At 42.3% G+C, this 15969-nt stretch overlaps 1 protein-coding gene across 7 annotated transcripts in view; it reads right to left on the bottom strand.

Annotated features, from left to right (window-relative positions):
* Positions 1 to 15969, bottom strand: part of TDRD15 (tudor domain containing 15) — a 395033-nt gene that overhangs the window by 88408 nt on the left and 290656 nt on the right. The gene's annotated exons all lie outside the window — the stretch shown is intronic.

Below are 15969 nucleotides of genomic sequence, written 5' to 3'. Positions count from 1 at the left end.
TTATACTTGACCTCAAAGGAAAGAAAAGTCCTAAGTATCATACCAAAGATGAAACTTGGAGAAGGAATGATAAACTTTAAAATGTCAAAAACCTCAATGAACCAAGAAATATTGGCCTTTTGGATGTAGAAGCTACAGGGCTGGACTTCGAAATCAACAGAAGGAGAGAATAGGTGATATTTCATACATGTGATGTGGGGTGTGAGAGCCGAGAAGCTTCCGTACAGTGAGAACGAAAGGAGAGCACCTACAAACCCAGACACCATAAAAGAAAACCTGTGCTGTGAGCAGTGTGGGAAGACACAGGGGATGGGAACACATGCGAACCAAAAGATAGTTTCACAATATCTTTAGCCAAAAGACCAACGTTTTTGTTAGGTAACATAACCTGTGCTAAGGAAAGTTTTAAAGCCTAAATTTTGTCTACTACTGTGAAATTCATATCTCCAGAGTAAAAAATGAATTAAAAATGGTTCTAGACCTGGCTGGTGTAGCTCAGTGGATTGAGAATGAGCTGTGAACCAAAGGATCACGGTTTGATTCCCAGTCAGGGCACATGCCTGGGTTGTGGGCCAGGTCCCCAGTGGGGGCCATGTGAGAGGCAATCACATGTTGATATTTCTCTCCCTCTCTTTCTCCTTCCCCTTCCCTCTCTCTAAAAAATAAAAAATAAAAAAATTAAAAATAATTTAAAAAAATGGTTCTAGACCTATAAAGACATCTGACTACTGGAAAAAATTTTAAAAATATAAAAATACTTCATAGCAATATGTCTATAAACAAGGGTTTAATGGGACCAGACACCCTGGAAATAAAAGAATGCTTATGAACATAAGCTTGTAATTAAAAGAAACAAACCACAGAGGAAATGATCCTCCCTAAGAGAAATATTGACAAACAAGAATATTCAATTCCAAAGAACTCGAGATAGTAGAAAAATTAGAACTCTATAAATAGTATAGTTCAAAACAAGTACAGAGACAGGAAGGAAGGAAGGGAGGGAGAAAGGGAAGGAGGAAAAAAGGAAGAAAGAAAATAAAAATTTAAAGGAAAACTATTTTATAGGAGACTATTTTCAAAGAACTAGCAGCTTTGAAAATAAAACTTAAATGTCATGTGTAGGAATTGTGCACGCAACATATACACAATTGTTCTCGGAGACATTAGCATGCAGTAGATAAATGGTCCCGAAGACTAAATTGGGGGACTGGAAGTTTCTCATCCTGATTAAAATACAGAAAAAGTGAAATCAATTTCAAGAAATATGGATGGTAGAAGGAGACATGCAACTTATGTTTAATAAGTGTTCTACCAGGAAGTTAGAGAAAATGTTGAATAGTGCCCATCAGACTGTCAGCTGATTTCTCAAAAGAGACCTTACAGGCAAGAAGGGGCTGGAAAGAGGTATTCCAAGTCATGAAAACCAAAGACCTACAACCAAGATTGCTCTATCCAGCAAAGCTTTCATTTAGAATGGAAGGGCAGATAAAGTGCTTCTCAGATAAGATCAAATTCAAGAAGTTCATCATCACCAAGCCCTTATTATATGAAATGTTAAAGGGACTTACCTAAGAAAAAGAAGATAAAAAATATGAACAGTGAAAGGACAGCAAACTTACAGTTATTAACAACCACATCTAAAACAAAAGCAAGCTAAAAGGACAGCTAGATCAGGAGCAGAACCATAGAAATGAAGATCTCATGGAGGGTTAGCAACAGGGGAGTGGGAGAAGGAGAAGGGGGGAGAAGGTACAGAAAATAAGTAGCATAGACGGTAGATAGAAAATAGATAGGGGGAGGGCAAGAGTAGTATGGGAAATATGAAATCCAAAGAACTCGAGACACATGGTCATAAACTAAAGGGGGGAATGAGGGGGTGCAGGGTGGAGGGGAATGAAGGGGGGAATCGAACAACTGTAATGGCATAATCAATAAAATAAAAATTAAAAAAAAAGAAAAGTCAAGATTTGAAATAATAACGTCTTAGGATTTTCCAGAACTGGTGGCAGGTGACTGCTCTGATTAAAACTGCACCCCAACTGTGTGAGCACATGTTCAAAACCCCACACCTAGATATGTTTCCACAAAACTGAAAAACCCTGAAGACAAGCAGAGAAGCTCAGGGACAACCAGAGAGGGAAGGGAAAATATTTACAGAGATTAACGATTAGATCTATCATCAGCAAAAACGAAGATCAAAAGGAACGAAATTCAAGATTTCTGCATTGATTCAATAAACAGCCACTGCCTTAGTAGTGAGAAAAAAAGGGCAGTTCTGAAAAGAGTTGACATCACAGGACTTCGGCAAAACGTCTTTATTTCTGTGCTCTAGTTTTCTCATCTGAAAAAGAAATACAATCATTGTGCCTACCACATGGATTTATAATTCCCACCTAGATGAGCTCTGGCTCCTTGCTCTAGCCCTTTCACTGTTGTCAGAGCACCCGAGATTTAAATTGCAGCATCACAGGTACTAAGCACATCAGTTCTCTAGCAAACAGAGCATTTGAGAAGCACCAGAAGGACACTGCATTTCAAGGGTTAACCATGGGAATTGACAACCAATAATGTGAGTCGGTTCAACTAGCAAGTCCTTGCAAACGTATTGGGGCTCTTCTCATCCATTACCTGTTCCTTGTAGAATGTGCCTATGAAGACCATTAGCTAGCCCCTTAGCCTTGTGCCATAGACAGCAAAGAAAAACCACTAGGATGGATGCCAAGGAGTCAATACCATGTCTACCAGACTAATATTTCACCCTTGCACCTAGTCTTGGAGAAGGCTTTCACTTGAACTTTATCTAAGGGAATCCCGGGGTCACTTACCCATCCACCCCTATGCACATCACACATTGTGGCCCCAGGCCTGAATTTCCTTGGGTAAGATCCCTAGATCTAAACACAGGGATTCCCACTGGTTTCCACTCACACACTGGCTGCCTCAGTGACAGAACCTTTTCAGAAAACATAACCCTCAGGCAGGTCTGAGCCTTTGGCATCCTGACAATGCGAACCCATAGTGAATATATTTTTCTCCAGCGTGTTTCCTGTGGATGAGTGTTCCAGTGCAGTGGCAGGTCTCTGGGCCATTTCTGCTTGGCAGCAGGAGGCTCCGGGAGCCTTCTGGCTTTGTGTTTTACATTTCAATGGTTTTAACCATGCCTTCCAGAGAGAGAAGAGCCTTGAGGAAAGCAGGTGACATGAGTGAGTTCCTTACCCTTTTGTGCCAGAGACCCTTCTCAACTGTCAACAAAGGTCTGAGTCCCCAGAGGAAGCTGCCCATCAGCCAGAGGAAGAGAAATGAACCATGTGAGCCCTGTGGTCCAGGGCAGAGCAGCCTCTGTCATGAAGGTGTTCCTTCCTGGTGCCCCCAAGCCCCTGGCCAGGATTTTTAGACATCTTTTTTCACAGTCTTCCCTTATCTGAAAATCCTGCAGCCTTAGTAGCTAGCACCCCAGAGTTAATACTTTTATATTGCCCATAGGTGTGTGTGACCCTTCCCAGATATGAAATCCTGTTTTTTTAATGCCACTCCAGGTAGGGTGTGGTCAGACCATCTCAGCTTCCCTTTCTTTGCATTGCCACTTTGGTATAATGACACTTCCTGTTAATCTAATGATTTGCTTCTCTGGAAATTCCTTTACCTTATAACTAAACCAAAAAAAAAAACAAGCATACAGAACAAGCTATATTCTGAGTTTAAAGAAGAGGGTCCTGGAGCGCGTAAGGTTTGGTGGTCCCTCCAAAGGTTCACATCAAGTTCAGTGGTAAACACTAGACCATCATAACCCCTTTTGCTCATTCAATGCTCTCTAGTCACTGGAGCCTGCTGCTCTCTGTCTCCTGACTGATTGGGCTGCCAAGCCCCAGACCCTGGCTGAGGGATAAAAACCAAAAAGCAAATTATTGAGAGCTGTGCATCTGGCCCAGACTAACTCCAGCAAAGCAGACGCTGATTTACTGGAGACAGAGTGTCGTTAAGGAGAGAAGATTTCACATCTGGAACCACCAGAGAATCATATGTAACCGTAGACAATATAATTGTTCATTGTGGGGTAGCAGCTACAGGGGCTGTCAGATTTTTAGATAATGAAAGACAGTGATAAAAATATCTGCAATGTTTCAGACCGATTTGGGAGACTGGGGAGCACGTGGAAAGTCAGAGGTGAGACAGGAGGGCAAGGGGACAACGGGCGTGCGAAGGAAAGTCAACTTGTCTAGAGATGGGTGTGCGTCGCTGCCTCCTCCAGAGTTTCACTCTCAAGCCCCATTGTGGGGCCTGGAGGAAGGAGCCCCAAGTATCCTCTATCCCCAGGTGGAGCTCCCACCACCAGGCAGCCCACCAGGCATGCGGCGCTGCTCTGTGGGGAGCGCTCTGGCTGGGGAAGCGGACAGAGCCCTGGGGGCTCGCGAGGGCTCTGGGAGTCGCAGCAGGAAAACATCCAGCCTCAGGACCTGGGTCCCGTGATCTACCCACAAACACGGTCATTTCAAGTGATCCTTCTCTCTTCAAATATGTAACAGAAATCCTTCTATAAAAGTGAGTTTTCAGTAGAAGTCATCTCTTCATCTTTCACCTTTGCATGCAAGTCATCGCTGCATACAAGGGTAAACTGAGGTCTCCAATAATCGCTCTAAGTGTTTTTCTCTCTCTTCTGTTTGTCTCCACATGGACACTGCAGAGAGGGAGTTTTTGAAGGCAGGGATACCTCGCCTGTCTGCCACGTGTTTAAAACTTCCTGCTCCTGGGAAGGGCTGCATGGCTCAAAGATGGCAAAAACTTGGGTTCAGAAATGAACCCAACTCTCTACAGTCAATTAATATTCGACAAAGGGGGCAGTAACATAAAATGGAGTAAAGATAGCCTCTTTAACAAATGGTGTTGGGAGAACTGGACAGACACGTGCAAAAAAAATGAAACTTGAGCACCAACTTACACCATACACCAAAATAAATTCAAGGTGGATAAAAGACTTAAATATAAGCCATGAAACCATTAAAGTCCTAGAGGAGAACATTGGCAGGAAAATCTCAGATATTTCACACAGCAACATTTTTACTGATATGTCCCCTAGAGCAAGGAATATAAAGGAAAGAATAAACAAACAGGATCTCATCAAAATAAAAAGCTTCTGCATGGCTAAAGAAAACAGTATTAAATTAACAAGACAACCAACTGTATGGGAAAACATATTTGCCAATAATACCTCAGACAAAGGTTTAATCTCCAAAATATACAAAGAACTCACACGACTGCACTCTAAGAAGACAACTAACCCAATTAAAAAATGGGAAAAGGACTTGAACAGACACTTCTCCAAGGAGGACATACAGAGGATCCAGAGACACATGAAAAGATGCTCAGTATCGCTAGCTATCAGAGAGATGCAAATTAAAACCACAATGAGATACCACTTTACACAGGTCAGAATGCCTATCATAAATAAAGCAACAATCAACAAGTGTTGGAGAGGTTGTGGGGAAAAGGGAACCCTAGTTCACTGTTGGTGGGATTGCAGGCTGGTACAACCATTATGGAAAACAGTATGGAATTTTCTCAGAAAAATAAAAATTGACCTGCCTTTTGACCCAGCAATTCCACTGCTAGGATTATATCCTGAGAATCCTAAAACATCAATTTCAAAGAACCTATGCACCACAATGTTCATAGCAGCACAATTTACAATAGCCAAGAGTTGGAAGCAACCTAGGTGCCCGTCAGTAAATGAATGGATCAAAAAATTGTGGTACATATACACAATGGAATTCTATGCAGCAGAGAGAAAGAAGGAGCTACTACCCTTTGCAACAACATGGATGAAACTGGAAAGCATTATGCTGAGTGAAATAGGCCAGGCGTTGAAAGACAAATACCATATGATCTCACCTTTAACAGGAAGCTAAACAACAAAACAGACAAGCAAGCAAAATAAAAACAAAGACACTGAAATAGAGAACTAGGGGACAGAGACCAGAGGGGAGAGGGGAAAGAATTTAAGGGGAGAAAGGGGAGGGATTTAGAGGAACAAATATAAAGGACACAGGGACAATAACTAAGGGGGGTGGAAATGGGAGGGGTGGGGAGCACGGGGCAGGGTGGGCTGGGACGGGAGAAATAGACAGAAAACTGCACTTGAAAAATAATTAAATTTTAAAAAGTTCAAAAAAAAAAGATGGCAAAGACAGAGCGGTGACTCGGAACAACTGCACAGGCTGAAATGGCCTACAGGACTGGCCAGTCTCAGAGGCTTTCTTCCTCTGTTGGCCTAAGGGGATGGGGGTGGAGTCGTTATCATGCCCAAGCTCCAGTCTGCCCTCTAGTGGTCTTTAAAATTTTTTTTAATTGTTCAAGTAGTCTTCATTTTCCTCCCACAACTCCCCAACACCACCCCGCCCCAGCCATTCCGGCCCTTGATCCTACCCCCTTCGGCTTTGTCCATGTGTCCTTTATACATCTTCCTTGACAACCCTTCCCTTTTTTCCTCCCATGATACCCTCCCACCCCCGCTCTGGTCACTGTCAGTTTGTTCTTAATTTCAATGTCTCTGGTTACATTTTCTTGCTTGTTTGTTTTGTTCTTTCCTGTCTGTTTTCTTTTCTCTTTCTATTCCTCTTAACCTTTGGCGGACCCCACATGAGACACCATCCTGGATGAAGAAACTGACACGTGTCCTCCTACAGGTCCTTCAGCGAAAACTCTGTGAAAAATACAGACTAACTTCTTTCCAGACCCCAATTTAACACTGCACATAGCTTTGAAACTTCTTGCCATTCTAAATTATCTGTTAAACACTGCATGCTTTATAAGGCTCCATAAGCTATTTTATAAGGCACTTGGTAGGCACGACCATTAAAATTAATTGAGTTATCATTAAAAGGGATGCCTCTGACAAGAAAGTCATTCTCATCATCTGTTTTCTCCAGAGTGGCTTCTCATGTGTGGGCTTAGCATTTGCTCCAGAACCAGGGCTCACACTGCAGCTCCCGCTTCCTTCTCCTAACAAAGTGTCTCTGTGTTTAGCGTAGCATCTGATGTGCAGTCCTGGCCCAGGGACATGCATATGCTGTCCTGGATCCCTATGAGAAGTCTAAAACTAGACTTCGATGAGACATTTTCTTCTGGACTCTGTTTTCTCTCATTACTACTGACCACAAGATGCACTGTGATTTGGAGGCTGGATGGCTTCCAAGTTTTTTATTTTAACTTATTTCTAAGGTTTTTTTGGAAGTTTTTGTTTTATTTTGCACCTCTTACTCCATCTAAGAAGTCAGTTGCCTTCAAAGAGAAGCCTTACAAAACAGGATGCTCTTGAGTTGAAGAAGCAGCTAGGTTTCTAGGGCGGGTAGGGAGGGACATGACCCGTCATCTGCAGGGGGAGGGGGCAGGCAGAGGAGGAAGGCTGGGGCAACCAAGACCAGATATTAACTCTAACACTGTGCACTAGGCCACTGCTGACTCCTAAGCTGTTGACTAGTAGCCTAATATTTATTGTCTTCTAGGTCCACCTTCTCAAAAAGGTTCAGTTCTCAGCTTTACCTCTGGCATTCAGAAGTGGCACTGCTTCCAGAACACACATTCTGGTGTGACGGCTGTGCTGGGTGACTTTGGACAACTCACTGGACCCTTTTCTCAACTCACTGTTTCTTTCATTAAGTGTTCCTGGGGGACCGAGCGCATCAGATCGTTGCCAAAGATGCAGATTTCTGGGCTTGGCCACAGACCTACTAGATCAAAATCTTCAAAGGCGGTGCTCAGAGAATCTTCATACCCATCACAAATTCCTCAGGTTAGCCTTAGAGACAATGAAATGGACAAACCAGTCACTTAACTTACAAGACACTGACAGTTGTGGCATCTACATGATTTCAAAGCTCTGGTCGCTGCTGAGACATTGGAGGAAGCCCCATCTCACTGCTCTGCTAAAAAGCCCTCTTAGCTGGTGAGCTTGGTCAGAACAAACTTGAAGCGCCAACATGAAAAACGGAAGTGCAATTAGGCCTCATTTAGTAACTACGGAGTTACTGGGTAGATTTTTTTTTCAAGCCTTTGGGTACAAATTATTTTTTCGAATGTGTCAGCATTTTCCTAATTCAAGTTCCTCCTAGTAATCTGTTTTGCTGTGAGGACAGGGTAAACTTCATGCCCAGCAGCTACAAGTTTTAGAAGCTACAGCTCATTTACAGAATTCTCATACATTCATCAAGGAATGAACGCATGGCTTTAGAGAATTGAATTGTAGAGCTCTTGTGCCACTGAAAATTATATGGAACAATTTCCTCATTCTAAATTAGAAGCTATAACATGACTTTTCTCTTCCTATTCCCACCTCCATCTCCACTCATCACAGTCTGCCTGATTCTAAACAGCCTTCGGCTCAAAGGCCACACACTGAGCCTCGCTGGATCTGCTCTTTCCATTGCCTGTGCTGCCTCGGCACCTTGTCTAAACTCTTTAAAACATGTGGCACTTCTGTCTGATGTTAGCTTCATTTACATGTATTTTTACTCCTAATGAAGCCTCAGAAACAGAAACTGCATCTTGTTGATCCCTGAAACTTGTTGGAGCGCAGGGTACTCAGTGTTTGATAAATTCTGTTGGTAAAACATGGCTCAGGGCATGGTGGGAGGCAGTGGAAGAACTGATACCCCTCCTATTACTGTTAATTGCAGTCATGTATTTAGTTCTTGCCATGTTCAGGGTCTAAGTACTTTACATGCATTATTTCGTTTAGTTCTCACAACAAACCATAGAACCATGTATTATTGCTTTTCTTGTTTCAGAGTTGAAAAAACAGAGGCACTGACAGACCCAGTACCATGCCCTCGATTATATGAGGTCTAGAAAGTCAGAGAGCCATGTTTCGAATGGGGCAGTCTGGATCCAGAGACTTCTCTCCTTACCACACTGCATTGCTGCACCTATGGGCTGGTGAGGGACCCCTCCCATAGCCATGCTGTTCGCACTGTGCACACTCCATCATGGTCAAGGTGGAGAAAGTCAACATTGTGAGAACGCTCCGTGTTCCCAGAGGCGCACCCTGTGACATGCTCGAGTAACTGAATTTCATGACACAGGCACAGAATTGCAGGATGTCAAGAACAGGACCAGAACTGATATATTTTTAACATCTTTACAGTTTTCTCATGACTTGAGCACATGAGACCTGAGATATATGAAATCAACCCATTGATAACTGTTAAAGGCATGGCAAGTACAAAAATATTCACGTTCGGTACCATTCCAGCTACTGGTTTGGAAGGAAAAGGCTATGAGAGGTGGCGATGCTGAAGTCTGTCTTGGACAGGAAACCAACCCAGAATATATGCATGACTGTCATCTGTAGAAAGGATCACAGTTCTGTGACTTAATCCCAGAACTCCATTAACTGCTTTCTGGGAAGGGTCTTGGTTTCCACCCACCAGTCCCCTCTGTAGCTTTTCCTCTACCTCCACAGGAGTCATTACTCAGTTTTATTGCTTCCTCTCCTGCAATCTGCTAAATTCATTTCACCACCAAGTAGGTGGTGATGGGTAAATCCATCCAACTGATCAGAACCCTGAGCTCACCTGATTTCTCTGCACCCCTCCAACATGCTTGATCATGGGTACATCTACCTGCCTGCTTCCAATATCTCCCACTCACCAGAGAGACACTTAGCCCAGCCTTCCTCCACGTTCTTTCCTCAACACAACTCATCCTACCTGGTGCACTAACCTCCACCAATGCCCTTCTCTGGTCCTTATAGCAACACTCACGCAATCTTACACACCCTGCAGGCAGCTTTAGCTACACTCTACCTGTATTACATTCCTTACTGTAAAACATCACAATGCTGGTGATTTTGAATATATTCTTTAGTAACTACCTGCCTGTATGTCGGTGTCTCCGACTACAGCATGAGTGCCTAAATATTAAGAAGAATATCTTTTGTTTTTAAACTGGTCTTCTCTACAAAGTGCCTAACATAGTGCCTTGCTTATAGAACTTATTTAATAAATGTATGCCTAATTTAATTGAATAAAAGTACAGAATAAAGAAGACCCTTGACTTGAATGCTCAGCATTCATTTCTTCTAGCGCTAGCACTACCTCTGGCGGGTTTGTTTTTGTTTTGTTCAAGGATTTTGCTGTAGACGACAAAAAAGCCCCCAGTCCTCCCTTGCTCCTGGGTGCCCATGCTCTTTGGAATGTGTTATAATAAGATGCTGCAACTCTTTTTATAAAGAAGTGAGGTGGTGGAGGTTATTTCTCCCCCACTTGATTCTGGAAGCGGATTGTTCTGGCAATAGAATTCGTGGGATTCAATGCTCTGCTTGCTCCTTTGGAACCTGGGACCACCAAGAACAAGTGTGGGTTAGGCTGCCAGAGGACTGGAGGTTTTGTCCTGGTCATCTTGCCCCAGCCAACAGTCAACCAACCCCAGATACATCGCTGCCTGGCTGACCTGCAGCTGACGGCAGGCCCATGAGAAGGCAAAGATGAAACCCAAATTGCCGAGCTGAATGCAGGCTAAATTATAAACTAAGTAAATGGTTATTGTGTGAAGCCACTAAATTTTGGAGTGATTTGTCACACACCAGTTAGCTGACTGGTGCAGGTTCTCAGTGTTGACCCCCAGGGACTGCAGGCCTCATCTGCAGTGAACGAGAACCAAAGTACAGGCACTAAATGCAGGCTGGACCCTACCCAGCTCGTTACAAACCCTCTGCTATTGGGTGCAGACAGATTACCAACAGTCCCCACTGCTCTGGCGCCTGCTGTTGTCCCCAGGTTTGCTCAAATCTGCAAGTTTTAATCTCATATTAGTAAAGATGTGGCTGTTCAGGCAATTGGGTTGGTCTCCTAGGAAGTTGCTGCCACCTGCATTATTTCAGATTCACCTGGGAGACCCTGCATCTGGCTGGTCCTTGTTCAGGCCAGGGGCCCCAGGCCAGAGACCAATACACGGCTCTCTAATGCTCTTTCCTTAAGTCCTTGCTTACCTGCCGTGACTCTGGCCAGCAGCACCCAGCATAAAGCCCCGGAGAATCGGACCTATCTAGACCTGGACGGGTCCGGGGGCACAAGGCTGCATGGAGGCAAGAGGCTCTCAGACTTAAAAAGACAACGCTAGCTTGAATTTCGTTTTTGTTTTCTTTTCTTCTTATTATCTTGAGAAAATGAGGCTGCTGTTGCTTCTGTGGAATAGCCCGCCTTGGAGAAGAACTGACAGAATGTTCAATGTCCAGGAGTAGAACATCTTTGATCTCTAGAAACTTGGTGGAAATCCCATCCCTGGAAAGTCTATTTCTATTGGGTACTTTGAAGAATCGTGGTCCTCGGCCATACTGAAGTGGATAACTTACAAAAAAAGACCTTTGTGCCTCTAAGCAGTGGCATACCAAGGCCAGAGTGTTCAGAGATGCCCGCCCTGAGTACAAGTAATACAAAGGAATATTATCTGTGGAGAATTTAAAAACAACAGTAAAACAAACGAAGAGGTGATCTGGTGTTTATTATGGCCACGGGCCAGCCCTTCTAAACAAGACCAGTGATAAGATACCGCTTTCCGCTGGGATTCTGCCACCCTGGGGCTGGTCTACCCCATGTGTGTTCTCTCCTGAGCTGCCCGTCCAGGAGGCTGCAGACCTATCCCAGCAATTCTGGCAAAGGTTACACCATTTCAGGAGCTCTCTGCAGGAGCTACCTCCAGTCCCTCTTCTCAATGAAGAGGCAATAGGGAGAAGTGTGTAATCTTAGAGATTAAAAACACTTGAAAGTCAGACTGTTCTTTGTTACCCACACATGTAGCCGGCAGAGTCTGTGAGGGTTCTTGGCCCTCCCTTGTGTGGAGGGGCTTCGATGGAGAAAATAGCCACCTCAAGTCTCATGTTCTAAATCCAGCTCCCTCTCCTCCCTTCAGGGGACCTGTGGCCCATATATAGAAGCCATGTGTCTATATAACTTCTATGGGCTCTGATAGCATCAAATGGTTTCCAGCTTCTAAGAAGTGTGGCTTCCTGACCACCTGGGCATTGAGTTGAAATGCAAATTCTTGGGCCAATCTTGTACCTGCTAAACCAGAAATTCTGGATAGTGCAGGCCAGCAATCCTTACTTAACAAGCCTCCCAGGTAATTCTGATGCATGCTACAGTCAACATCTGCTATAGAAAATTATTCATGTATATATTGAAAATTATTCAAATATATGTTGAAATTATCTATCTATCTATCTATCTATCTATCTATCTATCTATCTAATCATCTATCTACCTTACCTTTCCTGAGCCAATTGACATTCAAATAGAATAGATCTCTATATTTAAATCGCCCAAGAGTTTCTGACACCAACTTCTGATTCATAACCACTAGTCTGGACGAATAAGACTTCATGTAACCTAAATCAGATTTTGAAGAGTGTCCCTAGGATGTGTCTCCATAAGGTTATTTTTAACATAAGCTATGCCGATAGAGTAAGTGCATACATTTGTTTGAAGATGATCACTTCTAGAGACAAATGTCACTATTTCATATTTAGACCTTATAAATAGGTTCCCTTCATAATTTTGCAATGTTGTAATGATATGAACGATGAAATTCCTTACCAAAGAGTTCATTTCTCTGACGCTTCAGGCCTCTTGCCATCCTGTAAGTCAGCAGTCCCCCAGACTTTTTGGTACCTCTGGCCGGTTTTGTGGAAGACAATTTTTCCACCCATCAGTGGGGGGGGAGGGGGATGGCTTCAGGATGATTAAAGCACAGTACATTCGAGCTCACCTCCTGCTGTGCAGCCCAGTTCCTAACAGGCCTGGACCACGCCCGGAGGTTGGGGACCCCTGCTGTAAGTGCAGGGAATAACAAGAAGATAAATGAACTTGTATCAAGTGCTGAACTAGTTCCAGATTTTTGACATGACCACACCACAAAGTTGTCTCTTTAGTTAAAACTACGACTCATACTTCAGCATCCTGTTAAAGTCCCATTTTCTCTGTCAAGTCTGCTCAGGACCCCTCACTTCTTTTCCTCTCAGCGCTTTTCTACATTTTTCTTCATTGGAGCTCATTCAACACTATACAGTTGAATTGTGTGTTGAGCAGTTTTCAAATAATGCTTAATAATTTTGGTTTATTATGGATGTTAGTTGTGTAATATCAAGTATGAGTCTTCTTCTATTCTATGATATTCCTTATACTCTTGTACTTCAGAGATCTCACTGTTTTACTGGTCATAGAGGAACTATTCAACAAATGTGGTTTGGCAGACACCTGCTGTTCTGCTTAGAGGAAATTATAAACCCCTTCTTGCTAGTGAGCAATTCTTCATCCAGGAGGACTCTGGTGAAGGCACTCTGAATGTTTGTTTAGGGTTTTGTTTCATTTATCTCCCATGCCATCTAAGACAAGCTGAAATTAAATCCCAGCTTAAACCTTTTCTTGAGGCACGTGGAAACCGGATCCCTCTGAGGACCACAGATGCACGCCCTGGAAATGCTGTGCATCCTCGTCATGCATAGTGTATAGTTTTATGAGCAGCAGAGACTCCACAGGAATTCTGTGGAACCATTCTAACATCTACCATCTTCACCTGTACAGATAATTTCCAAATGTTGAGCTTCCTCAAACCATGAACCAAGCAAGCCGCTTCTGCTGGGCCTCCACATTCGCTACCATCACCCAACCTGGAGTCTCAAGGACTTAGGTGTTCTTACTTCATTTGCAGCGTCTGGACCAATATGTCATTTTGGGTTGTTTATTTGTTTGTTTAATGAAAGTATACCTAAACCTTAACTGCTGGTGGATGGCAGGTTCAAGAATTGTCAACAGAGTGAAGTAGCTCTTAAGTCTGGTCAGTTGCTCCAATGTCCACAAGAGCTGTGGTTCCAAGAGAGTCCTGGAAAGGAAATCAATCCTGGGATTGGTTTCAAGGGACTTCACTGCCAATGACTATCTAATCGGTGGTGTCTGGTTGGTTGTGAGTACCCCAGCAAGGATACTTTGCCAAGGAGAAGAAAGAAAAGAGGATAGGATCCTCTTACCTCACAATACTGAAACTCTGAAGATATCAGAGCTTTGTATAGATCTTCATATAAAGTCAGAAACAAAAAGAAGTGTAATTGTATTAGCAATAAATAAAAACTTAGACCAACAACAGAAATTATGGGCAAGAATGGCAGGATAGTCAACTTTTGCTTCCGGTTACGGCACAAAAATCACAGGCGATAGTGATTCCCATCCCCACCGTAATGACAAGAAAAGACTGGGCAAGGTAGAAGTCGATGTTTTTGTTTTTTAACTCACTGGGTAACTAAGGACACAGAGGAAACTCATTAAACAAAATGAGGAAAGTGACAAGGCTTTCTAGGAGACAGGGAAACTCTGGCTTCTTCATCCACAGTGGAGTAGCAACAAGCAGAAGAATCCACTATGGTCAAGTGTAAGGAGATAGCAGCCAACTGCCAACAAGTTCAAGTGGATGTGAGGAGGCTGCCTTGACAAATTAGAATTCTATGAGTGAGCCTGCCTCTACCTGTAAACACAACTGAAAACATGGAAGAAAACTGAGAGATTATCCCTGTGAGTAAGTGGGGTCTTCCCCAAGTCCAGGGCAGCAGCTGCTGAGGACTGTGGATGGAACATAAGAGTTGAGAGATATTTAATGAAGTATAAAAAGCTTGGATGGTAATGGAGAGCAAAGGGAATGTCCCAGTAACCCAAAAAGCTGGCAGCTGGAATCCAACACTAAGAGACATGTAAAGACTCACCTATGCTAAGATTTCAATTTCTCTGCTGACATTAAAAACAAAATTAATTTAATACTACCTGCAACAGCAACCTGGTAGATAAAGGGAAATGCACTCTTCCAGAAATAACTTTTGTCAGTCTTCTAATATTCCTTCAGGCAAAATAGCTCACATGAAATTATGACAACATAGGACACTTTAGCAAAAAAAAAAAGTATTATAAAGAGAGGAAAGAAAACATCAGTAGAAACAGAATTTTGTATTCTCTAAATGTTGGAATCATCCTGCAAAGAATTAAAAATGACTGTGGTGAATATGTTAAAAGACCTTATGAAAAGGTAGAACTACATGCATATATATAAGAAATTTCAATAGAGAGATGAAAAAATACAGAAGATATTAAAAGGGATGAATTAAGCTTGAAGTGAAAAATATAGTATTAGAAATTAATGATCCGTTTGATGATACTAACGGTGAACTGACACATGAGAAAATAAAAGTACACCTGGAGCATGTAAGTAGTCCAAATTAAAATACAAAGAAAAGTAGCTTGAACAGAGCATCATAGACTATGGAACAATATCAAATAACCTAAAACACATGTAGCAGGATTCCTAGAAGGAGAGATAGGTCAGCAGAACTATTTGAAGAGCTATTGGCTGAAAATTTTCCATGTTGAATGACCTCAATCTACTGATTAAAGAAGTTCATTGAAACTCAGACAGGATAAAGTAAAAGAAAATAGAACAACATATAATCATACTTTTAAAAACCAAAGATTAAAAGTAACCAGATAAAAAAGATTATATATTAGGAAAAGGCTATGTAAAAAAAAGGCTAATTTGTCACTCGAAACAAGGATGCCAGTAGTCAAAAGAACAGCACCTGGAAAAGACTGAAAGAAAAAGCCTTGTCAACCTACAATTCTATCTTAAAATATTGAGGCAAAATAATAACATTTCTGGACAGACAAAAAAACTACATATTTTACTTTCAAATGCCCCACATTACAAGACCTACTAGGAGAATCTCTACAGGCTGATGGGCTATGATATGAGCAAAGGCATGAGAAAAGTTGCATAAGATTTGTAGATTAGGTAACAGCATTGTATCAATGTTCATTTTATTTTCAGTTTGGTACCATACTGTAGTTTTGTAAGATTTTAACATTTGGAAAATTGAGGTGCATTCTTTGTATCATTTTTACAATTTTTGTAACATGATAATATTTTAATATTTAAAGTTAAAAT

The sequence above is a fragment of the Artibeus jamaicensis genome, unplaced genomic scaffold, assembly GCF_021234435.1.
Source record: "Artibeus jamaicensis isolate MK-2021 breed Jamaican fruit bat unplaced genomic scaffold, CSHL_Jam_final contig_465, whole genome shotgun sequence".
NCBI classification, from domain to species: Eukaryota; Metazoa; Chordata; class Mammalia; order Chiroptera; family Phyllostomidae; genus Artibeus; species Artibeus jamaicensis.
This window is presented reverse-complemented; position numbering and strand designations above follow the sequence as displayed.